The sequence below is a fragment of the Pseudorca crassidens genome, chromosome 8, assembly GCF_039906515.1.
Source record: "Pseudorca crassidens isolate mPseCra1 chromosome 8, mPseCra1.hap1, whole genome shotgun sequence".
NCBI lineage: Eukaryota > Metazoa > Chordata > Mammalia > Artiodactyla > Delphinidae > Pseudorca > Pseudorca crassidens.
In genome coordinates, this window is record NC_090303.1 from 98635822 (window position 1) to 98652788 (window position 16967).

The 16967-nt window shown below is 38.6% G+C and overlaps 1 protein-coding gene and 1 pseudogene across 3 annotated transcripts in view; one reads left to right on the forward strand and one right to left on the reverse strand.

Moving 5' to 3' along the window:
• CNTNAP2 (contactin associated protein 2) overlaps positions 1–16967 on the forward strand; it is a 2029937-nt gene that overhangs the window by 1013780 nt on the left and 999190 nt on the right. The gene's annotated exons all lie outside the window — the stretch shown is intronic.
• On the reverse strand, positions 7498–9158 carry LOC137229418 (oxysterol-binding protein-related protein 1 pseudogene; annotated as a pseudogene).

Consider the following 16967-nt stretch of genomic DNA (forward strand, 5'->3'; position numbering starts at 1 on the left):
AGATGCACAATAAGCGCATGAAAAGATGCTCATCATCACTAATTATTAGAGGAATGCAAATCAAAACAACAGTGAAGTACTACCTCACACCAGTCAGAATGGCCATCATTAAAAATCTGCAAATAATAAATGCTGGAAAGGTGGGGAGAAAAGGGAACCCTCTTACACTGTTGGTGGGAATGTAAATTGGTACAGCCATTATGGAAAACAGTAAGGAGGTTCTTCAAAAAACTAAAAATAGAGTTGCCATATGATCCAGCAATCCCACTCCTGGGCATATATTCAGGCAAAACTATAATTCAAAAAGATACATAGGCCCCTATGTTCACAGCAGCACTATTTACAATAGTCATGACACGGAAACAATGTAAATGTTCATCGACAGATGGATAAAGAAGAGGTGGTGTGTGTGTGTGTATACATGTATATATATACATGTATACACATACACACATATATACATACAATGGAATACTACACACACATATATACATACAATGGAATACTACTCACTCAGCTATAAAAAAAAAATGAAATAATGCCATTGCAGCAACACGGATGCACCTAGACATTATCATGCTAAGCAAAGTAAGTCAGAAAGAGAAAGACGAATACCAAATTATATCACTTTTATGTGGAATCTAAAGTATGACAATAGCGAACATATCTACAAAACAAAAACAGACTCACAGATACAGAGAACAGACTTGTGGTTGCTAAGTGGGAGGGAAGGATTGGGAGTTTGGGATTAGCAGATGCAAACTATTATATATAGGATGGAAGCAACAAGGTCCTACTGTATATCACAGGGAACCATATTCAATATCCTGTGATAAACCATAATGGAAAAGAATATGAAAAATAGTATATTTATAACTGAGTCACTTTGCTATACAGCAGAAATTACACAACCTTGTCATTCAACTATACTTCAATAAAGTTAAAAAAAAATTTCCTTCTTTAATCAACTGTTTTGATGAAGTAACTGTCAGTCCTGATCACATTTACTACTATTTACATAATAGTAATTAGTTGCTATATTCACTTAGAATTTGGTATATTTATTACGTTTCTTTATAATTTTTTAATGAAAAGATTGTCTTTAAATACCTGTTTCCAGGAGATACTTTGTTCAAAAAATCTGTAGGAAATACTGCATATTTTATTTCTTTCTTAGAAATGCAAAACACAAATTAGCATGGTAAATACTATGAGAAATCTCCAGAGTAAAAAATACTCAGTAAGAGATCGAATTAATGTTTCAGTTATTTCATTTTAAAACAATTTCAAGCTTACAGAATACAGAAGAGTGAATTTTTTTCCTGAGTCATTTGAAAGCAACCTAATATCCCATCACCCCAAATATGTTGGTGTCTTCTTTCCACAAACAAGTATTCTCCTACATAACCACAATACAACCATTAAAATCAGGAAATTAATATTTTATTACTTCATTATTTTATTCTTCCTTCTAATCCTCAGATCACATTCGAGTTTCACCAGTTGTCCCAGTAACGCCCTTTCAAGCAAAAGGATCTAGTCCAGAGTTACACACAGCATTTAACTTCATTCATCCTTGGTTTCTTTCCATCTAGAAGATTTCCTCAGTCTTTCCTTAACTTTCAGGGCTTTGCCATTTTAAAGGTTAGTGGCCACGTATTTTGTAGAATTCCCCCCAGTTTGACTTCATCTTGTGTTTCCTCATGATTTGGTTCAAGTTATGCATCTTTGGCAGGAGTAGCACTATAGAGATGCTATGTTGGTTTTGTGATGCAGTTTCAAATCATCCCATGATTTTGATCATTTGATTAAGGTGGTGTCTTGCCAGGATTCTCCAAAGTGGAAAGATTTTTTCCTTTGTAATTCACTGTTTTTCATTTATAATTAATAAGTATTTTTGTGAAGGTTCTTTGAAACATGCAAATGTCCTCACCTAATAAAATCTTCCACTTATTTACTTTTATCGGTATAGATTAATGGTTTCCTATTTGATTTAATAAGTTAAAATCCATTGCTCCTTCTGTTTTTTAAATGATGTTCAAGTTGTCCCAGATTTGTCCCATGGGAGCCCTTCAAGCTGGTGTCTGTTCCCTTTTATCATGGACCCATTCTTTTTTTGAGCATTTTCCTGCTTTCTGCTCTAAACAGATGTTTCAAGATCATCTTCTACTTTATCTGCCCCAGACTAGAATCAGCCTTTTCTTCAGGGTTCTGTGTTCCTTTTGGTGGAAAATGATTTTAGAAGCCATCATCTGTGTACTAGATGTACTCATTACTATTGTGGTGTTGCTGTTCCCAGGTCCCCTCAGTGGACAGAGTCATGGAAAACATGTATAGGTGTACATAGGTAGGTAGCTAGGTAAGTAGATATGTAGGTAGATATACATACATTTATATCCATATTTAGTTCTTCCTATATTTTTATATATATAAGACCATGATCTCATACAAATACTTGCTCAGTGTTTTTTAAAAAGATTTCTTCTATTCTTTAAACATTTCATATACTTAATAGTCTGTGTCTGATAATTCCTGTGTCATTGGAGTCTATCAATTTTGCTTCTTGTTTTTACTGACTCTTATTCAATATGGCATCCTTTGGTGACGTTTTGACTGTGAGTTGTTTTAACTTTAACCCGTGAGAATCTTGATTATCTAAACTGGGTATGCTTTTCCTAGAAACAGACTTATTTTCTTTTGCCTGGAGTTGGGGCACTGTCAACGATTTCGCCTACTGCATTATTTTCATTTGATACAAGAAACCTGGAACTCAAGTTATAGTTCTTATATTCCCCTATCTCCCACATTCAAATAATTACTCCCTTCTTCCAACGCAGCTTCCTAAAATCCTCACCACCAGTGTCCTAAATCAGCTCTCCCTTGTCTGTCTCACATACTGATCTAACTGTAAATCTCACCCTGTGATTGCCATTCCTAAAATTCTTTAAGGTAAAATCCACACCCTTTGGATTCTCAAATAACATTGTAATTTGGTTTTTTCCTGCCTCTACTAGCCTCATATTATGCCACTTCCTCTGGTCTTCACCTCTTCAATTCTATCCTAGCAATAACTCTTTATAGTTATTCCTGCACATGCTCAGAGTACTGTCTTCTCTAACTAGTTTAACTGCTAGCTAGCTCCCCTTTGAAGGGTTTCCTAACTTCCCTGGGTGGGAAGACTTTCCTTCTCCCTGTGCTCTCAAATGCATCTGATATACAACCCCAGGGCAGCTCATTTCAATTTGTATTATAAATGCTTATTTGAATGTCTGTCTTTCCAGTAGAGCGCAAGTTCCTTAAGGCCTTGTTGTCTGTTTACTTGTGCATCAGCAGTTCCTATTACAGACTGGCAAGGAGCAAAATCTGTGAATATTGGTTGAGTCAGCTGTGGGCATTCTTATGTGTAACTATGGCTACTGCTATGTAAGTAAATAAGACGGTGCAAGTAAATTTGTACAATAAAATAATGGTAGAAGATTTGTCAGATATACATCCCTATAAACTCTTACTAAAGCAGAAACATTGAACACTTTAAAAATAAGTATATGAGTTATGATTATCCGTGTCCGTTAAGACAGTCCTGCACAAACACATTTAGTCAGGTTGTGAACACTCAACTTGCTTTAAAAATCAATAAAAAGTTAATATAAAGTCTAGAAACCTAAACTCCATGGGGGAGTGCTGATGAAAGAGTAGTAAACACTAGATTTTGACTTTCACGCAATACATAAATCAAAGTTTCATTCCCATAGACAGAGACACACAAACACACAGACTCCTGCAGGCATATTCCCTAGTTGCCTTAATTCTTTCTTAACAGTCACCTTAATCCTTATGAAGCAGGAAGCAGCTTTCCTGTTGGTTTGAATGAAATGCCATCAATTTTTTTTTTTTGCATCAGGATCAATAAATGTTAGCAAACTCCTCTGCTTAATTTTAACATTGAGAATACATTTCATCTCTAATTGTCTGTGCCCAGTATAGCTTCTGTATATGACATTAGACCTCTGAGATTTAGTCCTATCTGTTATTTCTTTATTTCCCAGTAAACATAGGCAAATACAGGCTCAGACATTCCCTTTTGTTCCTCCTTCCTCTGTTCCCAGATATGGATTCAACCATTAACATCCTGTAAGTTAATAACAAATGCTGTAAAAGCTTCATCCCGTCTACTATGTTGCTATGCTTTAAAGCAGAAGAGTTACTTTTAAGCCTTGCTCTTATTATTTACTGTTGCAATATTTACTGTTAAGTCTTGCCTCAGGGTGAACCACAAGAGATTTAGAGCAACTATCCTTAAGAATGGTTATAATTCAATGCAGTTGAAGGAAGGAAATGGACAAGCCATTCACCATCCAACTCAAAGAAGGAAAAAAAAAAGTGAAAATGCAGGTAATTTTATAGATAAGGAATTTTCTTAAGAATTTATCAAAGAATCTGGTAGTCAGTAGATGGAATACTCCGCATTGGTTCTCTACATCGATGAAAATATCATGAAAGTGCTTTTTTACGTCTGTTGAGTTGGCATCTCAACATTTGGCCACCTCATTGATATTCATGATAGTGCATACAAACTTAACATCAATAACACCTGAATGTTGTGGACATAGAAACTGCCTGCAAAAAATGGTTGTGTTTACAATGGATAATACAATATGGCTAATGAATTTTGCTTAATAAATGTTTAAGGGTTTTATTGCTGTTTCTAGAAGTTAATCACACAGAACAAAATACGTTGTAAACCCCAAACCATTAATGAGACATCACTGTCTATGAAACTACAACAATATCATACATTTTATAGATACTCCCATTCTCTTTTCAGTAATTGAAGGCATTTTCCACAGTAGAGTATGTGGCAATATGGCAGGTGTGAGCTCCATGTCCGAAACCCTTTTTATTTCATCCCTGCCATTCCCTAGCCAAATCATTTTTGGAAAAGCTGCATAAACTTTTTGTGCCTCATCTATAAAATGAGAACAATAGTAGTACTCATTTTATATCATCATGTAGATGAATAAACTTGTCACAGAGTAAGATGTCAACAAATAAGGCCATTACACTTTATCTGTGTAAAGGAAATATGGTGATTTCTCTATCTTCTCTCCCAAGCCCCAGGCATTTTCCCTTCCAACTGTGGAGTAAACCATTAATTTAATTAGTGACTAATTCCATATTCCCTCCATTCGACCCAGCTCCGAGCGCTGGCATCCTCTGCGGGGCTTGAGCCCCCCAAGATGTAGATCACCTCTCTAGTACAAGGCATCTCCACTGTGGTTACTGAGCTGTTGCGTTGAATACGTCTTAGCTGATGCTCAGTTTGGCCAGCAGCAAACTATCCACATCATGTCTACTGTCCTAACATATCTTTGTTGAATTAAATATTTGTAAAAGAAAACAAATACCAGAGATATAGATTTAAAATTCTGTGCAGAGGGACATTATTCCCACATTATGATTCATCTCATTTAAACACAGATTTTTGGGTATCACAATCTTTGTTCATCTACTTACTTACTTTTGTGCAGGGAGAAGAGAGAGGTGCAACTTTTATTTTGGTGTCTTTTGTTTTCTGAATTTTGCAAAAGTAAATTGCTCAATCTTTGTACCTGTTGCTGAGTAAACATCTTAATGCAGAGGTGATGACCAGACCTTTCAAGCAGGATCACATCTGTACTTAGATACCATCAAGTTTGTCCTGAGCTATTGAGACCTGACTGAATAATTAGGAACAGATATTGCTTCAAAGTACAAGGATGAAGCAAATCAATCTTTACACACAGTTCTCTCCTGTCGGGTAGGCCTCTCCCTTTAAGGGCAAAGGACAAACGTAACTTTCTCATCTTTGGAATTCGGGCACTAAGCTCTTTATATCAGAGCAATGGAGTCTCTGGTCCAATCCGAGATAAAACTCTATGTCTCTTCATAGAAAATCATTTCATCGTTTTTCTTATTCCAATGTGTCTGAATTTTTGTTGCCCTCTGTTGCCCTTTGCAACTTTTCTTTCAGGTTGAAAATGATTAAGAGGATGAAATCTCAGTGAGTCTGATTTAGAACTGCCGGACAAAATACCGGATGCCCAGTTAGATTTGAATTTCAGATCAACAGTGAACAATGCTTTTGTCTAAGTTTGTCCTATGCAATTTAAAAACTTGGTCTGTACTTTTCTTTGTTAAATCCAGCAAGCCTGATCTGTCATACCTTTATAAAACAGAACATATAAAAAGTGAGTTCCTCATGTGTTTATTTCCTCTCACTATGCAGAATTGCCAAGCATCCTCTTGATTTGAATTTACTTGATTTTCTGGTTTTTTAATTGCTGCATGAGTACCTGCCTTCATTGACTGCCTCCTCCTTACAATGCAATCAACTTCATTGCTTAACCTTCAGCGTCCTGGTTTTTTTTTTCCTACTCCAACATTTTTACTTTTTTTTTTTTTTTGAACATTCTAAAGCCTTTATTTAGCATCAGGTAGATTATTTCATTATAACACTTGTTAACTTCAAGACAGCCATTAAAATAACTTACTGGCAGCTACCTAAGGCCCCCTGGAGCAATATCTCAGTCTGGGGTTGGGTAGATAAATACCGTAAGATTAATGTACCCCAATTAAAGGGGCAAAGCTACTGTACAAGTAGGTCTCCATACGTATCTTAAGTACACAGGTGCCTTGCAAACTTGAAATGCACAAGACCTCCTTTTATATAGTCTGATACTTATAATACATGAGTACAACTGAATTTCTCTGGTGGCATTTGCCACTGGGAGTTGAAGCATTTAAAAAGGTTTCTCGTTATGTAATGATGGTGACTAAAATCTATATTTCTGGGGTATTTTTGTGAATTGCTAGGTTTTATACCTATTTTCAATTCAAACATGTACAACTCAAACATTTTAATTCTAATGACATTAGAACATTGTAAAAGTAAAATCAGAGCACTAAAATAAGCAAACGAAATACCTTTTCCAGTTTAGAATTTTCAAATCAGGAATCTCTCCTCTGAACACTCAGGCATCGTTTTTCTTTTGAGAGGCGGGAAGGGGTACAATTGAGAGGATTAGTAAGAAGAAAAGCCGTCTTCTCAATGCAGTCTCTACACGGTGGCACAACCTCTATATCTGAGCATATAAACATCATATAGGAGAATTCCAAACATTTCGAAGTTAAATCTAAAACATTCAAGCATGACAGCCTAAAAATATTCAAAATAACTTGATTTGGGTTACTATATAATTCCATAAAGCTAAAGTTACATTTAGGTAACTCAGTGAATACGGCAACAGCAACCATCAAAAAGCATATTCTCCAACAGTTTCCCATACCGCTAGATAAAACAGTATTCCAAATAAGCATGTCGGGATAGCAAAATTACCCATTCTTCCAAAGACTTTCATCACCAGTATCCACCTTATGCCCTACTTTTGTTGGGTGAGATGCAAGTTATCATGAGAGGATTTTTTTCTCTTTTCAAAAGATGAGTAGAAATCAAAGAAGAAAATTTTAAAACACAGGTTTAAGTCTTATCTGTAGATTAGCCAAATGCCCCAACTTGTCTATGTTTTAATAAATGTCAGGCAAATTGAAGTAGTTTCTGTCCCAGTAGCTGCCCGAGTAAAGCCAGTCCTGGGCTCCGCTGTAGGGATTAGGGCCTTGATGGAACCACCTCGTCTTCCAGTCCTCCTCCAACTTGGACCTGTTCTTGCGGGCCGCTCTTTGTTTCTCAAGTCGCTTTTTTTCTTCACTAGCTTGATCTATTTCCCCATTTTCCATGGCTCTGATGTCAGGACGTAGCCTGCAGTCTGTCTTAGGAATCACACCCTCCATTTCCTTGTCTACTTCATTCAAAACCATTGCAAAGCTAGTAAAATTATACATCTGGGTCGAATTGGGAGGCCGCGGGGCTATTCGCCACAGGAGAACGCTCCCAGGAATGACAAACACGCTCTCGGAATCTGGCATTGGCATTTCGTCTGACTCCTCAGAAGCGCTCATCTGTTTGCTGTTCTTCTTCTCTTCAGTGTTTTTCTTATCATTTTTCTTGTAAGCATCAAATGTGGCAGGGTCAACACTGTACAAACATTCTGTCCACTTCCCATAGAGGGCACAGAGCTTCTTTTTGCTTTTATCTTGAATGTAGCCTTCAACTTTGTGTAACTCCTTACCAAAAAGGCCGCATGGCTTAAAATTCAACACACATTTGTCCGCAGTCTTGTGGTTTGTGATCTCCACGTTGCCGTACTGCTCAATCCAGAGCTTCCCCACAATGATGTTATGTACACAGCAGGTAGGATTTGTCCACGTATATGCTTCATTGTGTTCAAGGAGCTCCAACGTGATGGTTCCTTTGGGTTCTGCTTCTACGCTCTTCCCCCAGAACTTCAGTTTGGGATAGATTGAGCCATGAAAGATGAAATCATTGTTTAATCCTTCAGCATGAAATGCACTAATGGGTGGGTGATGGCTGACCTGCTCAGAGATGAGTCTGAAACCAAGGTCATCTCGAACTAATTCATAAGTCTCTCCCAGAAGTGGGTTGAAAGGCTTTCCAGTGCGTTCCCACTGAGAAGCAACAGCAGATACAGCAAATGCAGCTAAACACTGCATCCTTTCCACAGGATCAGCAAATGAACTGGCCTTGTGGATGAGGTACGTATGCTCCATATATTCAGTGAGTCGCTGGAGGAAGCTCAAAGGCTCGTTAAATATAACTGGCATGGTGATCTTGGAGAGTTCCATTCCAATACATTTTCTGAGGATGCTCCAGATGCTGAAGTCATTTCTGGAAAACATAGGTGAGGGCAAGCTTGTTCTGTGTTTTTTGATGCCATTGGAGAGAGCATCTCCACCACCACAGTCTTTTCCTTCGGACATTCTGTGCTTTCTACTCCTCAGGTGCTCTCCTTCCTCTTCAAAGCAGTGCGCAGTCACTGCTTCCAATCTACTCAGGGACCGTTCGGACTCGGAATCTGACAGTGCATCATAGAACTCGTCCTCACTAAGGATGCTGAGAGGTGGGGAGCCTTTAACCAGAGACTGCTCTAATTCATGATGTTCAGTGGCTAGAGTCGCCAGCGCTTCTGACAAAATTTTGTTTTTTTCTTGTTCCTGTTCCAATTTAAAATTCCTCACATCCCTGGATCTCGTCGGGCCACCCTCCTCCTTCCCTCCCCGGCGTCCCCGGACGTCCCCGGGCGTCCCCGAGCTGCCCCGGCGCAGGCACTCGCCCACCCACCTGGGCCGGGGCTCCCAACATTTTTACTTTTACCATTCATTCTTGTGAAAAAGAATGATTCCAAAATTTTTATTACTATTATATCTTCTCTGAATGACAAGTTTATTAAGGAATACTCAACTCTTTAATAGCATAGGGTCATCATTCTACTGACATTCTCTTTGCTAAGTTCAGATTATGTTAAGGACAATATAATTTGTCTCTTCTACACACTCAGTATTCTGGAATAAATACTACTCCTCTTTTCTTCCTTACATGTGTCTGGTTCTGTAACTTCCTATGGATTTCTTGTTTAAAGCAAAATCTTTGTATTTTTCCCCAGAAATCTGTGGCACCATGATAGAAAGATTAATCTCCACTTGATAGATCTTCCAGCTTCTACCCATTCCAGGACACTTTGCCCACTACTGTCAATTTTTTAAAGGCTGATACTTTGATCATGAGTTCCCCAGACTCTTAAGTTGTCTTTAGGACACTTCGGATCAAATACAAACTTAAAATTTTTCCATCCTTTATTTCTTCCCTGACTCATTCCCTCCTGTTAGTATCCACCATCTACATTTCACCAGAATTATTTAAAAACAGGACCACCTACCTTGAAGTCCTCTCTGTGCATTTATCTCACCAACCCTAAAGTCTGGTCCACTCTACCTCCACCCAAAGTACAAAATGACAACCCTCCTTTCCTTAACATTTTTTCTTTCTTTCTTTCTGATCACTTATAGGATGCTCTCTTTGATCAACTCAGTCTTTTTTCAAGCTACTATTTCCACCTATCTTAATTCTTAACACACCTTTAATAAATGGAATAATAATGCAGTGAAAAGAGATGGCATCTGAATGAAGTTCTGGCTGCTTCACTTTTGACAGATTGAATGACTCTCTAAGTATCGGTTTTATTATCTTTAAAAACAGGGATAATAATCCTTATCTAACAGGCCTGCTAAGAGGATTAAATATAACATCTTCTGGCAGCCAATCCATTGTGTGGTATATTTTAGGCACTAACTAAATGATAATCTTTTCCCATATAGTAATTTCCTAATTTTAAAAAACTATCAAATGAAATAGTCTAAAGAAAGGGGCTATGTATGATATTAGTATATACTCTTCAATGTGATGTGCAGTGGGCTTTTGAATAAAGTAATTCTACTTACCTGGCTTTACCAAAAAATTTCCGATAGCTCAGACTCACCCCTCTAACAGCAGTATTTTTTAATCAATTTTGATGATATGTAATTGAAATTTTGAGACAGACTACATTTTTCTCTCTTTAAGCAGAAAATGTTGATGTATAGTTTTTATCTATAAATATACATTAAGTGTTGGCATTACACACTCTCCTTCCTCTTGTTAAATGCCACAGATTACCATTCTTTTGGTCTGCTTATCTATTCCTCCTTTTTCCTGTCGAGTGCTAGGTTATGTGGACCTGTACAACCTGCCCACCTCCTACACTCCTTTCCCACCCACGCCTCCCCCAGCATCATTGCCAGTTTTCCCACATGACTTTCTGCTTTCTAATTTCTTTTTGTCTCTGATTATAGGTTTTAGGTCCCCCCATGTTTTCAAGATCATGGGAAAAGTAAATAGTGGTGAAGGTAAAGGTAAATTGTACCTAAGGACTCACCTATGCATCAACCTTATTAAATGTTTGGTGACTTTAGAGGTCTTATTGCTTATTTCTTGAGTTTTAGTCATGTCCCTGGTGGTTGCTTACAGATGAGAAATTTGCAGATAAAGATATTAATGTTATGAGAAACTCACTGCACAGCCTATAAATTGTCAAAAATTTTTGTACATTTGCCTGCTGTCTCCATTATCTGCTTAGTGTATCATTTTGCAAAAGACAAGGTCTTCAGTGCTGAAAGGACCATGTCATGAACAAAGGTTTTCATAAACTTAACAGTGTAACTACTAGTCAGCACCAAGAACAGACCAAAATAAAACTTTATAATTATGGTTATGTTCCTCAGTGGAAAAACTGGTCCTTTTGATGAAGAAATGGACAGTTCTATTTCTCTGAACATCTCTCATCACCCCTGTTTGGGGTGCAGACTGGGATTAACTGGGATTAAAAAATGGGATTCCATTTTTGAGTTAATATATCTGAATTCCTTCACCACCATCTTCCTCCATGACTCCACACTCTTTGCCCCAGTCTTTCTTTCCACCTTCATCTCCCACTGCTGAGCTAAATGACACACTGTCTCAACTAAACTTGCCTCGCTTCCCCATTCTGGCTCTGTGTACATTTCGTCCTGGGGCTGGCAGCCCTGTTCCAAGTATATAAGAATTGAAACAATACACACAAGAACCCAATGCCCCATCCCCCCCCCCCCCCCCCCCCAGTCCAGAGGGCTAGAGAAGAAAGGACCCTTGTCAGTCTCTCAACTTTATCAGGTCCCTTGGGAGATCAGAGGTCAGCAATCATCATTAGCCCAATAAAATAGGATGAAGATAGTCATTTATAGGGAGTAAACTTTAGTAGAGTCCCATAGGCTAAAATAAATGACTTCCTTTTGCCTTGAAAATATTTCTCACATGTCCTAATAATTCTCTTAATGGTTAAATATCTATAGTATAAAGCAGTCCATCTATTCCCCCTGCCAGCCATCTACCCAATTCATTAATTGAATAAATATTTTAGGCGCCATTCTAGGTCCTAATGATACAATAATGAACAAGAGAGATAAAGCGTTGGTCCTCCAGGAACTTACATTTTAGAGGGTAAGATACACAATGAACAAATAGGTATAGGATGTAATAAAGCAGGGTAGGTGGATAGACAACCATTTTATTTTTACGGGTGATCAGAGCAGGCGTCTCTGAGGGGTGACCTTTGAACTACAGCTAGAATGAAGAGGTTTTCATTTTGTGCTTTCACAGGTATCAGGCCAAGGAATCCTTTTCCACCACCCATACTATTTTAAAATCATTCATTTAAAAATAACTCAAAGTACTAGTCCTCAGATTATTTTCTCTTATGGAAATACATCTTAGACTCTTAGTGACGCTCATTTTAATGAGCTATGACAGTGCGGGGGGGGGGGGGGGGGAAGGGAGTTGCTCTAGAAAGCAACTGGGCAAAACAATACCAGTTAGGAAAACACTTACGTTCCCCCACAAAGGGACTAAAAATATCAGAAGGCTTTAGGGGGATGGGGGACATGTTTTCTACCTCTCAAGGTTGAATTTTGCAATTTCCTCAAATGCTTAGCAGATTTTTAAAATAATTTTGATTTTGTCTAAAAATGTAAATTATATTACTTTTCTTTCCCCTTGCTGGCCCCGAAAATATGATTAATTCTCATTTTGGAGGTAAACTGTTTTAATATCGTCACTGAAGGAGAAAAATAATATCTATCTTTTTTAAGAAAAAAGTTTTTCCTCAGTGTCGAGCACTGAGAGATTCTCTAGAGAGCTGCACTCTGGCTTCAGTGACTTTCTTACACTGGGCCCCTCCCAGGTAGCTCTACCAATCAACTGGACCTGGTCTTTACGAGGGGTAAACTCGTTTGCTTTCGCTGATCTAGATCACAAATAACACTCTGTGTTAGAATAAAATCCAGTTACTTCAGCTTTTATCTTCAAACTTGGGTCATTGTCTCTGTAAGAATAGTGGAACACTAAAAATAGCTACTAAAATAGCTACTAAAAGTTGTGTGCATTTTTTTAAAATAATGAAAGGCAAATTATTTTAGAAAATTATAGTAAAGAATACAATCTCACCTCAGGAAAGAAGGTTCTGGAGATTAATCACTAAATAGAGCTGGAAGATGCTTTTAGTTCACTTCATTCTACCCCATTTTACAAGCCTCTATTTCAGTCCCTACTGTGTGTCTAATATAGAATGCAGTATCACAGTTATAAAGATTTAGAGAGAGTTTAATTTGAAATTAACAATCCAGCTAGGGAATATTTTTTGATATTGTATTTTTACATAATATTTTTTACATTAAACAATCATTTCTTCTTCTTTGGAGTTCATCTCCTCTCTCCTCAGGAGTCTTAGTAATTTAAATTAATAAGGTGGCTTTCCATAGGACACTAGATGCATTTTATCGTTTGCAGTACTATTGCTAAGCAATAGAATCACGTTGCATTCTTGTCAGCTGACAAGCATTAACTATTATGCCCATTAAAACAGGGGATTAATTAGCAGAACTGTGGAACCATATTACCCTTGATTGCTGATTCAATTTTTATCCCTTCTTCTAAACTCCTATACTTTTCTACCTATATGTCCTTTTCCTCATTTATAAATATTCAATGGGTATTCCTTCCTTTATTCACTCGGTCATTTATTCATTCATGCATTCACCGAAAAATATTTACTAAGACCTCACTCTATGTCAAGCATTTGTGAATACTATTCAAACACTGAGGATAAAGATTGACCGATGATTAGAACAGGTAGAAATATTGTTTTTTAAAAATACCTTTAAGTTTTTTAAAGATTTTGTTTTCTATTTAACATCATTTACTTGAGTATTTGGAATATTGAAGTCTGTCCTAATAACATCAAAGGGATATTTAAAATTATATTCTATATTATTAACTATAGTCCCCATGCTATACATTACATTCCCATGATTGATTTATTTTATTGAGTTTGTACTTTTTAACTCCCTTCACCCATTTTGAAAACAGAGATAAAGAACAAGAATTTAAGGAAAGTTATAGAGAGCCTAATATAAAGGAGCCAAGTGGCTTATAAGGGATGACTAAGCATAGCAATGTTACTTAAGAATTCTGGCCTTGATGAGCCACCTGTTCTTTGTGAGAATGAAAAAAGCAAAAAACTTAGTATTTAAGCCTTGGAGGAAAACACACAATTTCAAAACGCCAGAGGGTGAGCGAAAATTCTGCCCAGCCTAGTTAGTTGACAATACAAAGCCAACTCTGTGAATGAAGAGTTTGTACAGGTTAAGAAAAATACTGAAGCATTACATGCTCACTGGAGGAGCCCATTTTCTAGAAGTTTTCTGAGGACTCCTTGGGTCAAATAGCTAAAAAGCAGCTAGACAGGAGAAAAGCTTTAGAAAAGAAATTGTTTCTTTTATGCCTAAGGATGTAGTGTTTATTCACAATGTGAGTCACTGAGTTTTAAGTTCATGAACAGGCAGAAATTTTCAAATTTGTTTTCTATTCACCATGTAAGAGGCACAAATGATCAATGCATCCCATTTTCCTCCAAGAGAAATTCAAACCACAACTGTCTTAGCAAAGTTTAAAAAAGCCTCATCTTGCAGGAAATACCCACTGTCCCGTTTTGTGGACATCCTCCAAGCGCTGATGCCTTTAAGCGCCCCAAGAGCAGTCTCCCAGTTATAAAGAAGCCATAAGTAGGGTCGCCCTTTGAATAACACAGCTATGCCCTAAACTAAAGGAAGACTTTGGAGGTGAAAGAAGTTTCAAACACTTACCTTCAATCTCTCCCTCACCCCACTGCGGATTCGGAGCTGGAACAGAAACTCCGCTGACTTGGGAAAGCTGAGGTTTTCCCTTGTTGTACTTCTCAAAAGACCATAGTTGATTTTAGACATTGGTGACTTGGGGCAGCAAGTTTGCTAACATACTGGATGTTTCTACCGAAGTTCCTTGGTCTTTGATGGCGGCTTCTTTTCAGAAGAGCTCTCCCACCACCGGTCTTATTTCTTTTTCCGTTCGCACAGCACCCTCGTGCAGTTTCCCTGCTGCCTAAATCGGCCATGGTGGAGGCGTTTCCTCACTACCCAGATTAAGACAGGCAGCTCTACCAGACACGTAACTGGCTGTCTGATTAAAACAGGGATGTTTTGACCCTTAGAGGGCACATTAGAATCAGCTGGGAACCTTAACAATTCAGACGCCAAATCACAGCGCAGATTCTGATGATGTGGGTCTGGGGTGGAGTCCTGGCCTGGTAGTTTGGCATGCTCCCCGCGTGATGCTAGCGTTGAGGCTGGAAACACTGGTTAAAACAACTCCAAAGATGTTACTAGATGTTGTGGGGAATGGGGGTGGGGGAGGAGGGGTGTGTTTGTAGAAGTCAAACCTGATCTCCAAATAACCTCTTACCAGGAGAACCTTCAGGAGGATCCTTTTGATTAAGAAAACCTGCCCCTTCTTAGATCTATCCCACATGCAGGAATTTAAAAATGGAGAGAAGGGATTACATTACAGTCAATAGCATTCATTTTCCCCACCCCTTTGTTCTAGAGAACAAGGCCTTTGGGGAATGCGGGGGAGGGGACTCTGGATTAAAGGAGCCAAGGAAGACACTCCTGGGTCAAGCATGGATCACCGGCTCCCCACCCCTTATGGAAAAATTTGCTGAAACTCAAATAGTGAAGAGTGTCTTGAGCTTTCCCTAAGAGAGTTTTTTTTTTGTTTTTTGGGGGGGTTTTTTGCGGTACGCAGACCTCTCACTGTTGTGGCCTCTCCCGTTGCGGAGCACAGGCTCCGGACGCGCAGGCTCAGCGGCCATGGCTCACGGGCCCAGCCGCTCCGCGGCATGTGGGATCCTCCCGGACCGGGGCATGAACCCGTGTCCCCCGCATCGGCAGGCGGACTCTCAACCACTGCGCCACCAGGGAAGCCCCCTAAGAGAGTTTTGAGGAAAGTTCCACCAGTTCTTTTTTCCAGTTTAAATTGATACGGTCCAAACCTCAATAAAGTGCGAGATGCTGGAGAGTCAGAAGTGGCTTCTCAGGGTGAGAAGCTTATTACCACAGGGAACTTCGCACCGAGATCCTCCAGGAACCTTCCCGACAGCCTCTCTCAGGACACCTTTTCATCCCCTATTGACGCAGCACTTTCCCCTCCAGTCTGATAGTCTCTCAACATTATGCATTTGGATTATACGTCTCAGTCCATCCCCTCTTCCAGGGGGAGGGAGAGGTTTGGCGTTTGGGGGAAGGAGAGAAAAGGTGTGTCTGTCTTGAAGGTGATGATCAAAAAGAGATTTTTCCATTGAGGTAGCTCCTGTGTTAGTCTTTGACTGGCACCAGCTGCGTCACCTGGAAACTTGTTAGAAATGCAAATTCTTGGACTTCACTCTAGATTTACAGAATCAGAAACTCCAGAGTGGAGCCCAGCAATCTGTTTGCCCCAGGTGATTCTGGGGCAAGCTCAGGTTTGAGAACCACTGTTGTCTCATGTTTTCTCTGGTCTTACCCTTTCCAACTGTTGGCAGGGGAGAGAGAGAAAAAGTGGAAAAAGGGACTTATTACTTTCACTTTTGTCTAGAGCCTGGATGGTAAGGAGGAAGGCAATAAACAAACAAACCCTCTGCAAATAGAGAAACCATGTTTGCCCACAGAAAGGATAAGTAATGGCTTATTCAGGACACTTACATTTAGTATAACGTTCTCTTTAAGTCTCCAGAGCTGCATCTGAGAAGATGTTTATGTTTTCAATTAAGAAATGTGGCCTGGTTGATCCCTAATATCTCTTCCAACTCTAATTCAATGGATCTATGAGTTTTTAGGATTAATGAAAAGCAGTGGAGGATAAGAATCATTAAGAATGTAGGAAGGAATGCTGTATTCAATTGGGAAATATGTATATATTTAAAGACAACTTCTCAGATAAAATATTTTTGTGCCCACATCACAGTTTTGTTTCAAACATGCTGGTAAATGAGAGGTTGCTGATAAGCTGCGCTCCAGGTTGCCCCCTGCTAGTAAAAACATTTTGTAGGAAAAAAAGAAAGGCAATAACAATAAAGAAATGTCTGGTTTGAGAC